The 15,704-nt window shown below is 41.6% G+C and overlaps 1 protein-coding gene across 1 annotated transcript in view; it reads left to right on the top strand.

The window, feature by feature from the left end:
* The first annotated feature begins 14,891 nt into the window (after window positions 1–14,891).
* Window positions 14,892–15,704, top strand: part of LOC132395140 (uncharacterized) — a 102,431-nt gene continuing 101,618 nt past the window's right edge. The window contains exon 1 of the mRNA XM_059971440.1: window positions 14,892–15,019. The gene's annotated coding sequence lies outside the window, so the exon portion shown is untranslated. The remainder of the gene's footprint in view (window positions 15,020–15,704) is intronic.

The raw sequence follows: 15,704 nt of genomic DNA, 5'->3' as shown, positions 1-15,704 counted from the left end.
GATTAAAGACATACAGTTTGCTTAGAAATTTGACTACTCCAACCAAACCAGATGAAATGAGCTTTGCTGTTATCATGAAAGTAATTTAGCAACATTTAGGACCAAATGCTTTAGGTTTCTTAAGTGGAATCAAAAGGAGGGAAGTCCATTTCAGCATATGTGGCTGAATTGATTGTCGCAGCATTGTCAGTTAAGTGATGGGCTTTATGAAACACTGAGAGATCATTCTGTTTTGTGGAATCCTACAAGAAAGCAATCAAAAATGGCTCCCAGCTAAAGCACAGCTTACACTTTAAAGAACAGTTGAAATTGCTGTATCAATGGAAACAGAAGACAAAAACACATTTGAGTTGTATTCAGGAATGAAAGTGAACATAAATAATATTAGAACATTGAAACAGAAATCTGCCTGGCTCAACAAATTTTATTAACATTGTCACAGTGGCTCACATACACAGACTAATGCAGGTTTAAAAGTGAAACTCTCAGAAAATGCAACAAAGTAGGTCACATACAAAGAGTATGTCAGGCAGACAAAAATAAATGGACTGCACAGAGAAAAGAAAAAGATAAAATGTCAAGTCACAGTATCAAAAAGAAACTGTATGTAGTTAATGAAAAATCTGATAATTCAAAGATTGAAAGTACTTTTATTATTTAAGTATGTATGCACTATACAGCTCTGAGATTTGTCTTGCCCACAGACAGTCATGAAACAAAGAACAACCATGGAGCCAACTCATTCAAAGAAAGACATTAAACATCAATCACCTCACACCACACATGCAAAAAAATGCACAAAATTCACTGAAAAGTGGTGACAAAAAGTGTGACTGGAAATAGAACTAGAAACTAGAACACATTATAAACCTGAATTCGAGTCCAACTACACAATCCCTGTTGATTATACCTTGATCTGGACTCAACTGCCGAGAGCATCGAGCAAAAGAGAGAGATCACTTGAAACTGAAGACCTACCCTAAGGATCAGTGAGTGAGTGAGAATGAGAGACACCCACGCCAGCATCAGTAAGCAACAGGTTGGTAGACGGTGCTGAATGTTTGCTAATGTTCCGCACCCACCTTGATGACTTCAGTCTTCCTCGGTACTTTAATTAGCAGGAGATGGAGTCAATCATGAGTCCATGCCCCGTCTCCACGCTTTCTGGCCTCCATACTGCATGCTTTGCTTTCAGCCTTGAGGAGCGCTCTCAGGGACAGCAAAACACCAGATCATCTGATCGGCCCCAAATCACATTGCCAGAATGTCGACAACAGGCTGTAACAGTAGCAGAACCATAACTGAAATAAAAAGATGTAAAAGAAGTGAAAGGAGTTCATGAACATGACACAAGACTGCGTAGCCTTGAGATTTACTATGTGTAAATTAGCAATAGACAAGAAATATGGCTTACACCAGAAGTGAATGTTAAATTAATTAAAATAAAATTGGACACTGGTTCAGCTGTTTCAGTCATTCTACAAAATGAGTTTGAATAGCATTTCAAAGTTATTACAAATGTTTGTAAATTGAAGTAGGCAGATGTCCAAATAAGATCTTATACTGGACAATAGGTAACTTCATAAGACCATAAGACCAGAGAGGAAGGAGCAGAATTCGGCCACTTAGCCTATAGGAAACATCCTCTCCACATCCACTCTAACAAGGCATTTCAGCATTCAAAAAAGATGAATGCAGGACTAAAGGTGTTATATTTGAATGTGCAGTGCATACAAAATAAGGTCAAAGAACTTGTAGCACAGTTACTGATTGGCAATTATGGTATTGTAGGCATCACTGAATCATGACTCAAAGAAGATAATAGCTGGGAGCTTAATATCCAAAGATACAGATTGCATCGAAAGGATAGACAGGAAGGCAGGGGTGGTGTCATGGCTTTGTTGGTAGAAAATGAAATTAAATCATTAGAAAGAGGAGACATTGAGTTAGAACGTGTTGTATCGTTGTGGATAGAGCTAAGGAACTGCAAGGGTAAAAAGACCCTGATAGAAGTTAAACAGATCCTTAAACAACAGTAAGGGTATGGTCTGCAATTTACAATTGGAGATTGAACATGCTTACCAAAGGGGCAATGTTACAATAGGCATCTGGGATTTCAATATACAGGTAGATTGGGAAAATCAGGTTGGTGTGGGATTCCAAGAGGGGGACCTTATAAACTTTTTCTGACATCTGTATCTGTCCTTGCAATTCTTTTCTGAGGATTTCACCATGTTCTTCATACATGCTTCTTATTCATTTCCATTATTTCATTTTGTTCCTTCTTTCTCAAACATCTTCAATCCTTCACTCTCTGGAGAAAAACAAAGGCTAATTTTTTGTTCCCATTTTTTTTATTCAGGGCATCTTATTGGTTAATAAGACAAATCCCATTGGCTAATACAAATAAGCCTAACTCACTAATCAACTGAAGAAAACGAAATACTTGATTATATAATGTAATTAAAGGAACACTTTATTTTCATACAAATTTGCACCAAGAAAATCTGCTATTTACCTACTTTTACAGATAACTTGCAATGCATTATGTAAACTGCAAAGAAAGCTTAATCAAACTATATACTGATTTATTTTTGGACAATTGTTTTATGTCTTTTGAGCAATTATCCAACAAATATAACGCCTAGCTTTCATTTTTTTAGATATTTACAGATTAGACATTTTTTAAGTTCTGTACTCCCTACGTTTCCAAATTTTGTGCCTTCAGATGTTTTGGAGAGTTTATTTGAATTAGACCCTTTTCAAAAAGGGCTTATTTCAAAACTTTATAATATAATTATGAAGATACATTCAGAACCCCTTTATAAGACCAAAAAGGATTGGGAAAGAGAGCTTAACCTTATTATTTCTAGTGAGAATTGGGATAGAATTCTTCAGTTAGTTAATACATCATTGATATGTGCCAAACATTCATTAATACAATTTAAGGTCGTACAGAGGGCCCATATGTCCAAGGATAAATTAGCTCATTTTTACTCTCATATTAGTCCTATTTGTGATAGATGTCAATCTGAAATTGCGTCTTTAACTCATATGTTTTGGTCTTGTCCATTTTTGGAAAAATATTGGAAAGATATTTTTGATATTATTTCTGCCATTTTGAATATTGATTTACAACCTCATCCTATTACCATAATTTTTGGTTTACCAATGTTAGACTCACTGCATTTATCTTTTTCTGCCCATCGAATGATTGCATTTCTAACTCTGATGGCTAGAAGATCTATATTGTTGAATTGGAAGGAAGTTAACCCTCCCAATGTATTTAATTGGTTCTCTCAAACTATGTTAGGTTTAAATTTAGAAAAAAATAGAAGTGGTGTTTTTGAGACTTCTATTAAATTTGAAAAGTTATGTAGACCATTTATTCAACATTTTCATACGATGTAATATGACCCTCATCCAAGTTCATTTGATTTCCCAGCTTTAAGCTTATGTATGTTGAGAGGACCAGAAGTGATGGCATTGATGAATATTTATTCTTGTGAGATATTATAAACAGCCCCCTTTTTTTCTCTCTTTTTTTTGTTTCTTTTTTCTTCTATATTAGTGATTAGTTATTAGATTAGTAGATTAGCTAGTTTTGCATTATTATTTTTTTTCTTTCTTTTTTCTGTTTTTTTTATATCATCTATTATGAAATATTTAGACTTACCATGTTCATACATATATTGTATTGCTTATGTCTTGGTAAACTCATTTATATTGTAACTATTGTTTATGTTTTTTTCATATGTAATGGAATTTGTATGTTTGCAATTTCTTTATCAATATATCATTTGTATTTTGTCCATATTACTAATAATAATAAAAAGATTTAGAAAGGAAACTATATACTTAAAATATTACTCAACTATTACTTAAACGACGCTCCTCTCTGCTTAGCCATAAAATCCAATTCAATATACTGTTGTAGTGTTCTTGCAGAGGTGTAAAAACTCTGAAATAAACACCAAGTATAAACCGGTCAATGAGGCGCGATCCCAGTAAGATTAACCATTTACTGTTCACTCTTCCACATTAACGTATGGTGAAAACTGTTGATAAAACAATACAAAATATGTACAGTCAAAACCTACTTACGCCATCGACTGGCTTTAAATACACTTCAACACAAACTATCCGCAACTCTTTAAATAACAACATAAACTATCAACCGTCATTACTTTTAACAGAATCAGTGTTAACATTTTTACTTCAACATATCAATTATCTTATGAACTTATGGCGTTGCTTTTCTGATGTTTCTAGTGCATAGAAAGAAAACTTTTCTCGCGTTGATCCTTCACAGACAACCCTCTCCTTCCCGTTTCTCCAAACCGGTATTTTCCCACAAGACGTGGCGAAACTGGGTGTGACATCATCGCATGCCGCGATATATCACAGACCACGAATTTACTTTCAACAAACTTAACTTTAACTAGAAAATGATTACAAATGAATTACTAAAGCGAAAATATAATAAACTAAATGAATGCCTTAAGGCAACACACTCCCCGCCTGACCTTCGTAAGGTCACTATGAACATAATACAAAACTTCAGTCTCTAAATCAGTTCTTAAGTAGAAGTAGAACGACTTCTGCAACTGGCCTTTGGTAAGTTTTCACAACACCTTGGTCAGAAGTTTTCAACTCAACCTTCCTGACATGTCCATCCCTACTAGGGAATGTGGCAGTGATTCTGGCCATGTGAATGAGGAACGCAAGTCTTCTCACTAAAGAATTCAAAGTGGAGAACCGCTGAAAGCGTTCATTAATACGTATTGATTCTTCGAGGTAGGTGACTCCTGTTTGTATTTGCGGCCGAATTTCCGAGTCTCTTTCGGGTTCGATCAGCTCAAATGTCTTGCTCACTTGAGTTTTTTCTGTTGGTGGCTGATGCAGAAAGGGGGGTCCGGTGAACCAGGATGTCTGAGCCAGGCGGGATGCAGGTAAGGATCTCGATGTGTGGTCTGCAGGGTTATCCTCGGTACGTACATAATGCCATTGTTCAAGCTTTGATGACAGGCAGATACGTTGAACTCTATTATGAAAGTACACATAGAAACGTTTTGATTCATTATAAATATAACCAAGCAATACTTTGCTATCTGTGTAGAACTTGATACCGTCCAGCTTTAGGTCTAGCTCATCCTGGATAAGATCCGCCATTTCCACAGCCAGGACAGCTGTGCACAGTTCAAGCCTTGGAGTTGTCGGCTCGGACTGAGGAGTGAGCTTTGCCTTACCGGTTACAAATCCTACTTCAACTTCACCATCCTTCCCAACTACTTTCAAGTAAGCCACAGCACCGATGGCCTTGGTAGACTCATCCGAAAAAACACACAATTCTGTGTGCACTGCCTCGGTGAGTGAGGTCACAGTGTACCTACGTGGGATATGAAGCTGTTTTAGATCTTGAAGTGAATCTCTCCAAGCCTCCCATTTGCTTAGCTTGTCTTCTGGTAGGGGAGTATCTCAGTTGGAGAGCCCAGAGGTAAGTTCTCTGAGAAGGACTCTTCCCTGGATCATAACTGGCGCCAGTAGACCCAAGGGATTGAAAACACTGTTGACAGTGGAGAGAACTCCACGGCGGATGAATGGCTTGATCATGGTCAGCACGGAGAACATGAATGTGTCAGTCATAATCTCCCAAAGTAGGCCAAAACTCCTTTGTGTAGGTATGGTTTCTCCATCTAGATCTAGATAATTGCTGGAGCACAGTCATCGTGTGGAAAGGCCTCCATTACCGCCTGACAGTTTGATGCGAACTTGTGCTGATGGAGCAAGTTTATTACCATGCTCAGTTTGAGCGAAGACTGACTGTCCCAGCATCTTGTCAGTTACTTTACATTTGTTAAAGCCTTGTCGTGCTTCCTTGATACACATGAAACTTGTGCAGGGTTGAAAAATTGAATGGCGGCTGCTCTCTAGCACATTGGTCTTGAATGTGTTAATTGTCGGTTTGTGTACATTGCCAAGGCACACCTCTCCTATCACCACCCAGCCCACATCCAGGCGTTGGGCAAAGGGGGCGTCCTGTGGTCCATTGACCTGCTGCCTAACATTGTGCACCTGGAGAATGTCTAGTAGCAGGAGTATTTCTGCTTTTGGATCCAGTTCTGGGATGTGCTTGGCGATGTGGTGGAGATGTGGCTGGTGTAGCACCGCACTTGGCGTTGGGATCTCGGTGTGGTTATTCAAAATTTAATTGCACTCCAAGAGTGGAGGGAGACAGATGACAACTTTACTATCCAGGGACTCGAGCTGGAAGCCTTCTGCCTTCCTTCCATAAGTTTCTACGCTGCCTGAGCAAGTTCTAAGGTAGTATGGGAACTGATTACTCTCAATGTTGAACAAGTCAAAGAACTCTGGTCTGACTAGTGAACAATTGCTCTGGTCATCCAGAATTACATAGGCTTTGATGGCCTTGTCTTTGGCTCCCTTTGGGTACACCTTAGTGAGGCAGATCTTTGAACAAGAATGGCTTGACTGACCTTGACCGCAAACTTCTGTGCAGCTCGAGCTGACAATGGTTGTCCTGGAGTGAGCCTCTCCCTCCCCGCCATCCTCTTGTGGGGGTGAGGGAGCGTTGTCGGTTTGCGGTAACAGGTCGGGATGCATGGCCCCATCGTGATTAGTGCTATTACATTCCGGGCATTTCACAGAGATCGTACATTCTCTAGCAAGGTGAGAGGTAGAGGAACAGCATTTAAAACAACAACACACACAAAATGCTGGTGGAACACAGCAGGCCAGGCAGCATCTATACGGAGAAACGCTGTCGACGTTTCGACCCTTCGGTCTCGGCCCGAAACGTCAACGTCAACGTCAACAGTCAACAGCCCAAATGGAAGATTGTCCACAATTGGTCTAATTCTATATGAAGTATCTAAATATGACAGGCCAGTTAAATAACCATCTTCTTTAGCACCTTCAATCTCCATGAGAAGATCTCCGAGCTCTCTTAGCTTAGTGTGGTCTTTGGCAGACCCCTTAGAAAATTTTTCCAGGCGTTGAAATAGTGCCGTTTCAATAATTTCAGGGGCCGCATAGCACTCCTGAAGTCTCTCCCATGCTTTGCGTAAGGCTGGTTTGGGGTTGTTACACTGAACGTATGTGTCTCACCTGTTCGCATGATTCTTTTCCCAGCCATTTTGTCATAAGATCCAACTCTTGGGTTGCTCCGAGCTGGACTCCGTGGATTGCGTTGGCGAATGAGGAGTACCATGCACGGTCATTTTCAGACTTATCATCAAACTGGTATAGTCCTGAAGTGACGAGATCTCGTTGTGCTAAATACTGTGCCATGGGTTCAACTGCAAGTGGCATGCTGGCTGGGGGAATATGTCGTCAGGTATATGACTGAGGGTGTACATTTGTTATGGGATTTGCTGTTCTGAATTCAGCCTTTGCCTCTTCTCTTGCCAAAGCTGTTAAGTTTGGTGTCGAGAAGTATTTGTCATCAGCCTTTTCATTCTTGAATTCATCACGGAGTTGCAAGGGTAAATTGTCTTCCTAGGATGGATGTGATGCAATTGGGCCTCTCATGAGGTGGGACAATAGCATAAAAGTATGGAGAGGAAGAACGGATCATCAAATCCATTTGAGATCAGATGTAGTTGCTAGTGCATTCCAATCTGGTCCTTTCTGAAGTAGATTTTACTTCTTCCAGAACATGCATTTCTTTGGCATTTTCTAATATCTCTGCTTCCACCCTGGCAGCTTCGGCTTCTCAGTGTAGTGTCAGCACTTCTAACTCTGACTCTATCCTTAACGTTTCCAACTGGTTTTTGGCTTCTCTGGCAGCCGCTTCCTTTTGGTTTTTGGCTTCTCTGGCAGCCGCTTCCATTTTCAATTATGCTCTCTGTTCAGCATATGATGCTCGGACCTTAGCGGCTTCTGCTTTAGCTCTTGCATGGGCAGTCTTACTTGTTGATGCCCTACTGCTCCTGGCGCTGGATGGCAATGACTTGATGGTGGATTGTGATGACATTGTGGCACTTGAAACACCTGGTAATGCCGCCTTTTCACTGTAGTGTTCTTGCACAGGTGTAAAATCTCTGAACTAAACACCAAGTATAAAGAGGTCAATGAGGCGCGATCCCAGTAAGATTAACCGTTTACTGTTCACTCTTCCACATTAACATATGGTGAAAATTGTTGATAAAACAATACAAAATATATATAGGCAGAACCTACTTATGCCATACTTTAAATACACTTCAACACAAACTATCCACAACTCTTTAAATAACAAAGAACATAAACTATCAACCGTCATTACTTTTAACACAAGCAGTATTAACATTTTTACTTCAACCTATCGATTACCTTATGAACTTACGGTATGGCTTCTCTGATGTTTCTAGTGTGTAGAAAGAAAACTTTTCTTGCGCTGATCCTTCACACACAACCCCCTCCTTCCCATTTCTCCAAACCGGTATTTTCCCACAAGACGCGGCGAAACCGGGTGTGACGTCATCGCATGCCGCAATATATCACAGACAATGAATTTACTTTCAACAACCTTAACTTTAACTAGAAAATGATTACAAACAAATTACTAAAGCGAAAATATAATAAACTAAATGAATGCCTTAAGGCAACACAACTGTAGAATGCATCATGCAGACACACACACACACACACACACACACACACACCAGTCTCATATCCTAGAGGTTAATTCTTACAAGATAAGCCACTGCAAGTATTTATTCAAATAATTGTCTCTGCTAAAAGCCAGCCATATGTGTAACAAACTTAGCTGCAAACTGGTTTCCATACTCAAAAGCCTGATATTAACCCTTTATCTATCAAAATCTTCAACTCTCAAATTTTTCCTCCACTATCTCCCCTTTAAACATAAATATCAGAATTCGCAAATGGGGGCCTCATAACCCGGGACAGGGGTCTCACTTTTAAACATTCTTCTTCATTACACTGTGGGTCATAATCATCGGGGTTAACCAGAGTGTACAAAGAAATTGGTTAAACGGGGTAGGGTTGCACATATGAGTTGAGTCGACAAAACACATACTATTATTGCATGGACAATAATTCCGTAATGTAAGAACATACCCCACCAACCATCAAAGATGTTCTGGGAGTGCTATAGTTATGGAATTCTTCTTTGGTCATATGCATCTTTTCTATGCTTCACTGGATATGTTCAGCCAGGTGGGTTACATTTTCAAATTCATCAGGAAAAGAGGTACAACATTCCTGTCCTGGAATGGTACACACTCCTCCTTTCTCAGCTATGATGAAATCTAAGGCTATTCTGTTTTGCAGAGCCACAGTTCATGCGGCTACTACTTCAGTGGTTAAGACTTTTATCTACCTCTAGAGATGAGGTAGTTCCATTAGCTAATTTCTCAATGGCTGAGACCATACTAATCAGATCCCATGTTGTTTCCCCTGTCCAATAATAAGGGAAGGCTATCATCCAGAACCTTCCCATACTCGTAATCACCCTTTTATTTTACAAGAGGGTAAGCGGGGCTAGGTCAGAAGAGTTACACACTTTAGGTATCACAAATCCAGGTTGACAACACCCGGAGCAGTTAAAAAGTAGCAGGGGTATGCTCAATCCCCACATATCCAGCCTGTGCCATTTAGTAAACATGGAGATCTTTCAGAAGTGCTATGAAAATTGAGATTGATAGGCTCCGTGCCAATGCTTTAGTTTCCCTGTGAAATTAGTTTCTCTATCACTATTACATTTACAGAAAATTTCAAATTAGCAAATAATTTTCCACATCGGTATTTAAACTACTCTCCTAGTATCACATTTAGGCTGTCATGGTCCATTCCACGAAGTCCGCATTCCAGTTCACAGTCCGGTCCACAATTCCTTATTCCAGGTTTTCTGGTTTTCCCTTGTTCTGTTGGGTGCTCTAATTGAGGCACCTGATTCTCATTTTGGGCTGGCTGCATAAATAGCTCCTGGGTTCAGCATCATTTGCTTGAAGTGGTAGAGTGGGGATGCAGATTTTCAGTAGAAAAAAAAACTCACTGTATTTTTCACTAGGAAAAGAATTGAGGTAGGGAAGAAGTTAAGGATGTATGGGATCAAATTAGAATGGGTTGGATCATTTAAATTTCTGGGAGTTATATTTGATTCATGATTAACATGGGCAGACCATATCAGGAAAGTTGAGGAGAAATGTAAAAAAGTAATAAATGTGGTGAGATGCTTGACTGGTAGGGAATGGGGAGCAAGTTCAGCATTGAAGAGAATGTATATGGTTTTAGTAAGATCTGAGTTGGATTATGGAAGTGTAGCATATGGATCAGCAGCTAGATCTCTTATCAGGAAACTGGATGTGATTCAGGCTTAGGTTTTGAGAGTGTACAGTGGGGCTTTTAAAACATCACCAGTATCAGCCCTGCAGGTAGAAATGGCAGTAATGCCTTTGAAATTAAGAAGGATGCAATTGATGGCAAAATACTGGGCTAATTTGCAGGGGCACAATGATTCTCAACCTACTAAAGGAGTCTTGCAGGTGTCCTGGGAAAATGAGAGGCTTCAGAGGGAAAACTTTAGTCGGGTAGGGAATGATATTGCTAGATCATGTGGAGTGTTTGATCTAAGGATATGCCCTTCAATAGTTTAGCTGGTTGTAGCTCCATGGAAGCTTGTATGGCCTGATGTAGACTGGCATTTGTTAGAGGTAAAAAGGAAAGGAAAATGTAAAACTGATTTGGTAAGTGCATTTAACTATCATGTGATGGAAAAGTATAGTGATTATTCTCAGGTCTATACAGATGATGCTAAAGAACCTGAAACAGGAGTGATAGGATTTGGGATGGCTATACCAGCAAAAACAATTGTAATCAGCAGAAGAACATCTGTTAAGTTAGCAGTGTATACAGTGGAGATGATGGCAGTGTTGGTTGTGTTGTGTTGGGTGGAGAAAGCTAGACTTGTCAAAGTGTTGATATGATCAGATTCATCTTCAATTCTAGCAAGTTTAAGGTCTTCTCACTCAAACAGCTGGCAAGATGTACTTCATGAAGTCCTTCAGTCAGTCACAAGAGTTCAGGGAGGTTAGGGAGGTCAGGTTAAATTTCTATGGGTTCCAGCTCATGTAGGGGTGAAGGGGAATGACAAGGTGGATGAGTTGGCAAAGAGGGTGTTAAAGAAAGAAAATATAGAAATGCACATTAGTATCAGTAAAGCAGAGGTTAAGTGTGTAATCTGGGAAAAAATCAACCAAATGTGGTAAGAAAGATGGGACAGGGAGGGGAAAGGGAGGCATTTATATCAAATACAAAAGTGTTGCAGGTACTAGGGTAGGTAGTAGATAGAGAAGAGAGGAAATTGTGTGGACTAGGTTAAAGTTGGGGCACTGTGCACTAAACCAAACACTGAAATTGACAGGGAAACACCAGACAGGACTGTGTGAGGAATTTCAGGAAGAGGAGTCAGTAGAACATGTAGTTCTGAGTTGCAGGAAGTATGGGATACAGAGAGAGATGATGAGAATTAATCTAAGGGAATTGGGGGTGCAGGAATTCACATTAAAAGGGTTGCTGGGCATGGGTGAGAGAGCACAGGTTAGGGTATTTTTAGCTTTCTTAAGAGGTACAGGGATTTTTATAGGATATGATGGATAAACAGGAATAGGGAACTAGGATGGCCAAAGATGGGAGGATAAAGTGTAGGTTAGGGTATGTGTGTGATTGGGTGAAGGGATTTTTATATGTAAGTCTATCACACACTCTGGAGCAGAAGGTGGTAGTAATGCACCATATAGCTGGGTGCCAACCGCAGAGAGACAGCTTCATTTGCTGGACTGTTCCCTCCCCACTGAACCCTTTGCCTGCAACCTTGCCTCTATTGCTGTCAAGTTCAACTGCTGGAGCAAGACTGGACCTTGCTGTGTCTAGATAAGGAACTGTCTATTGTTGTTTGGAATTGTCTTTGTGTCCTTGCCTTTGCTAGGTAGGTCTGGCTGTTTGCTGCTACCTTGTGTTAGGAACTGTCTCTCTGTTCTGTGTACGAGTCCTGGCCTTATGTCCTCCTCCCTAGGAGGGTTCCTGACTCTATGTAGAGCCCTATCCCCAAGTCCTGTTCCTCAGGAGCAAGGCATGTCCAGTGCTGTTGCCATGTCATGTCCTCGCCTAGTTCTGAGGTCTGAGCCCAAGTCAAGACCCAAGTTCTGGTTCCTTGTCCAGTCCGTGGCGTGGAGTCCAAGCCCAGGCTCCTCGTTCCCAGTTCCTTGCCCTGGTCCTGTTTTCCCAGCCAAAGTCCTAGCCCAAGTCTGTTCCTGTCCCAGCTTCTAGTCTGTATCCTGTCCCATCCCCAACTCTTGTCCAGTCCAGTTCCTAGTACTTCAGTGTCTGTGTCTTGTATTTGGGTCTACTCCCAGCGCCCACCTTATGACATAGGTGTATGAAATGCTTCTACCTATTTTGAAAACGTTTTCACAATAACTAACAGATACTGATACTACTAGTTATAACCCCCTCTTCTCCCCCCCCCCCACACACTTTTCCTCGTACATGCACAGAGTCTATTTGCAGATTCATAAATGGTGTCTCGTGGTGGGCAAATAGTCAAATTTGGCGGGAGACTTCCCTCGATTGTTTCTTTGGCAAATATCTTAAGTTCTAACCAACTTTTCTACTGGTACTGCTAGCCCTGGCGCAAACAACTGTTTGTGTTACCCTTCTTTTTCCTACATGTCCTTGGCTGTTGCGCTGTTCTACCAAGGGCATGTAAGAGGCTACAAGGACAGACGGGACGTCCGTCAGGGTGCAGCCGCAGCCCATTATTTTCACGGGTGCAGTTTTTATTTTTCCATATGTGTTGCTGCACTAGCCGCTTTTTGTGCTGTTAACAAAGATTCAAAGGCAGTAACTTTAGATAGTTTGTAGGAAGCACGTAGAAACCATCACTACTGTACTCCCGGGGAGCTGGCTGCTGTTTTGGCCGCTGCATCAGCGTCAGCGTTACCTTGTGCATTTGGGTCTGAGCTGTCTGAATGGGGCTTCACACTTCATCACAGCAGCCTGTTGGGGCAATGGAATGGTCTGCTGTAAATTCTTTATTAATTGGGCGTGCTGTAAAGGTCTCCCGGAAGAGGTCTCCCTCTATTGCCCCGGGGTACCGAAATCACAAAAGCATATCGTGAATCTGTATAGATATTCACAGTGTTGCCCTGTTCGCCTTGATGCTGTCAAGTGTCGTGTAGCCGCGGAATTGAGGAGTAGCATTATCGGGAGGAGTGAATACTGTGCAGGAATTGTTCAATATTACAGGCGTTGCCTTTTAACCATCACTGCCGTTGCCGCCACAGCTCTTAGGCAAACCACGCATTACCGAGTGGTGAAATATGCCACCGGACTCTTTGAGCCACCATGTTCCTGAGTCAGCAAATCCCTCCTTTTCATTAGAAGGTAACCGGAACGATTTAGAGTAGTCTGGAATGCCCAGGGCCTTCAGAGCATCTTGTGGCTGTTCCAATTCGGGTTTCAGTTGGATTTGAGATGGTGCATCCTGTAGTGTAACTGTCCATTAATACAGCATCAAAGGCTCTGTATTCCGGAGCCCAGTGTCAGTAATTTGTCATTCCAAGGAATGCAAACATCTACTTCTTATTTTCTGGTCCAGGAGACTGTGCGATTGCGGCCACGCGTTCAGGCCCAAGTCTTCTGGTGCTTTGTTGCACAATATAGACGAAATGGGTAACAGTTGCATGGCGAAACTATAGCTTGGTGTCCATAGGCTCGGTGTCCATCGGTTCACAGGTGGTTTGGCAGTGTCACAGTCTTTACGGCAATCTGCCAGTGTCTTGTAGGCCAGCAGTAGATCGTTAGCTTCAATGACACTAATGCCTGGCAACTATAATGTACTCAACTTGTCTCGTACGGCAGCTGCATAAACCAGTGGACTCTCGGTGTATACCCCTGAGGCAACCTCGTCCAGGTATATTGCTGTCAGTTATACGTAAAGGCGAACCCATATTGACTATCCCCGTACAGAAGGATCAAGAAGGCGGCGGAGCAGACGTCCATCACTGTGTACCATCGAGGTTCGGATGGTATTGAGGCTGAAATTTGTGCCCGGTGCAACAGGGGAAATGGGCTGTACTATCTGATTGACAGCCTTCGAATCCTGCACAAACCGCCATTCGGCCGGTCTGTTCGGTGTCGGGGATTGGCAATATGGGTTATTGCAAGGGATTTGCGCCGTGCGTAATACTCCTTGTTGTAAGAGTCTTGATAACTGGTTTAATAGCATTAACAGCGTCAGGAGATAAACGGTATTGACGAATGATGAGGATTCTCACATTTCTCTAGTGACTCGGCGGTGTGCCGTAAGGCAACTAAACCCATACGATTCTTACGCGATGTCCATGGGGACGGGTCTACGTCTCTTTAGTGGAAGATCATACTGGAGAGGAGGGAGTGTGTTATCACGTTTAAAAAAAACAGGGATCCTGTAACGGTTTACTACTGTCGCTCCAGAATCCGAACTAAGATAAATTATGCCTGTGGAAAGGAGTGCTGGGTTCCCTCCCTTAATCGTTTTACCATCGGACCCAGGTCTCTAGGTTTGACGTGAGTTTTATTCCCAAAGACACATGATGTGCGGAATACTCTCCTTCTATGAGAAAAAAACGGAGAAGGTTATAATCGTAGTTCAGGGTTAAAATATATTCGACCCATGGACAGTGTGCTTTGATAAACCCCTGAGAGAGTCGTGGCTTGTCGATATTCATTATGAAACCGAAAGACTACGATCCAGTAACAAGTCTTAAATTGCAATTAATCTCATCAAGAAGTTTCCTATCTAGTTTCAGTTACGATTAAGACTTACCGTGTCCCTTTCCGGGAAATTCCCCTCTAACTGCAACTACAAACATATAAGGGTGGACGATTCGTTTCGGGCTTCAGCTTGCTAAAGCATTGCGTGAAGCTGAATAACTTTGGTTTTAGGCTTCAGAGGTGCAGTGGGTCCTGGCATTTAAGTTGCACAAGGCTTTTCGACCTAACAACTTGACGGGTGAGTATTGAGCTACCGCAAATGACTATTTTACTGTGTGTTCTCCCAGTTCAACATTTACAGGTTCGGATAGGGCTCTATCATGGGGATTCCCGCTATCCCCACAGTCTTAACACTCTTCTCTCCTTCTATGGAAAAAAACGGAGAAGGTTATAATCGTAGTTCAGGGTTAAAAAAGATTCGACCCATGGACTGTATGCTTTGATAAACCCCTGCGAGAGTCGTGGCTTGTCGATATTTATTATGAAACCGAAAGACTACGATTCAATGTAATTTTAGTAACAATTCTTAAATTGCAAATAATCTCATCAAGAAGTTTCCTGTCCAGACGTCGAAACGTCGACGGCGCTTCTCTCTATAGATGCTGCCTGGACCTGCTGTGTTCCACCAGCATTTTGTGTGTGTTCATATTTCGGCTATTGAGTCTTCTCGGAGTGTATTAGAAAGGCTGATTATTGCTGCTTGAATTGCCCACTGCTGGTGGCCCCACTACTGCTGATTCTGAGAAAAGGGTACGTGAGGCTAACGGGGCCCCTCTCTCTCCTTCTGTCCTGTCTTCTTTGCAATCTCCCTGTCTTCAATCTCCTCCAATCGTGTACGACACTCGCATGCCCAGTATCCTTTTTTCCCCACAATGTCTACGTACATCCTGACTTTTACCCCTCTATTTTCCCTTCTACCTTCG

This window comes from Hypanus sabinus, chromosome 6, assembly GCF_030144855.1.
Source record: "Hypanus sabinus isolate sHypSab1 chromosome 6, sHypSab1.hap1, whole genome shotgun sequence".
Classification (NCBI taxonomy): domain Eukaryota; kingdom Metazoa; phylum Chordata; class Chondrichthyes; order Myliobatiformes; family Dasyatidae; genus Hypanus; species Hypanus sabinus.
Note: the sequence above shows the minus strand (reverse complement) of the source record. Positions and strands in the feature narration are given on the sequence as shown.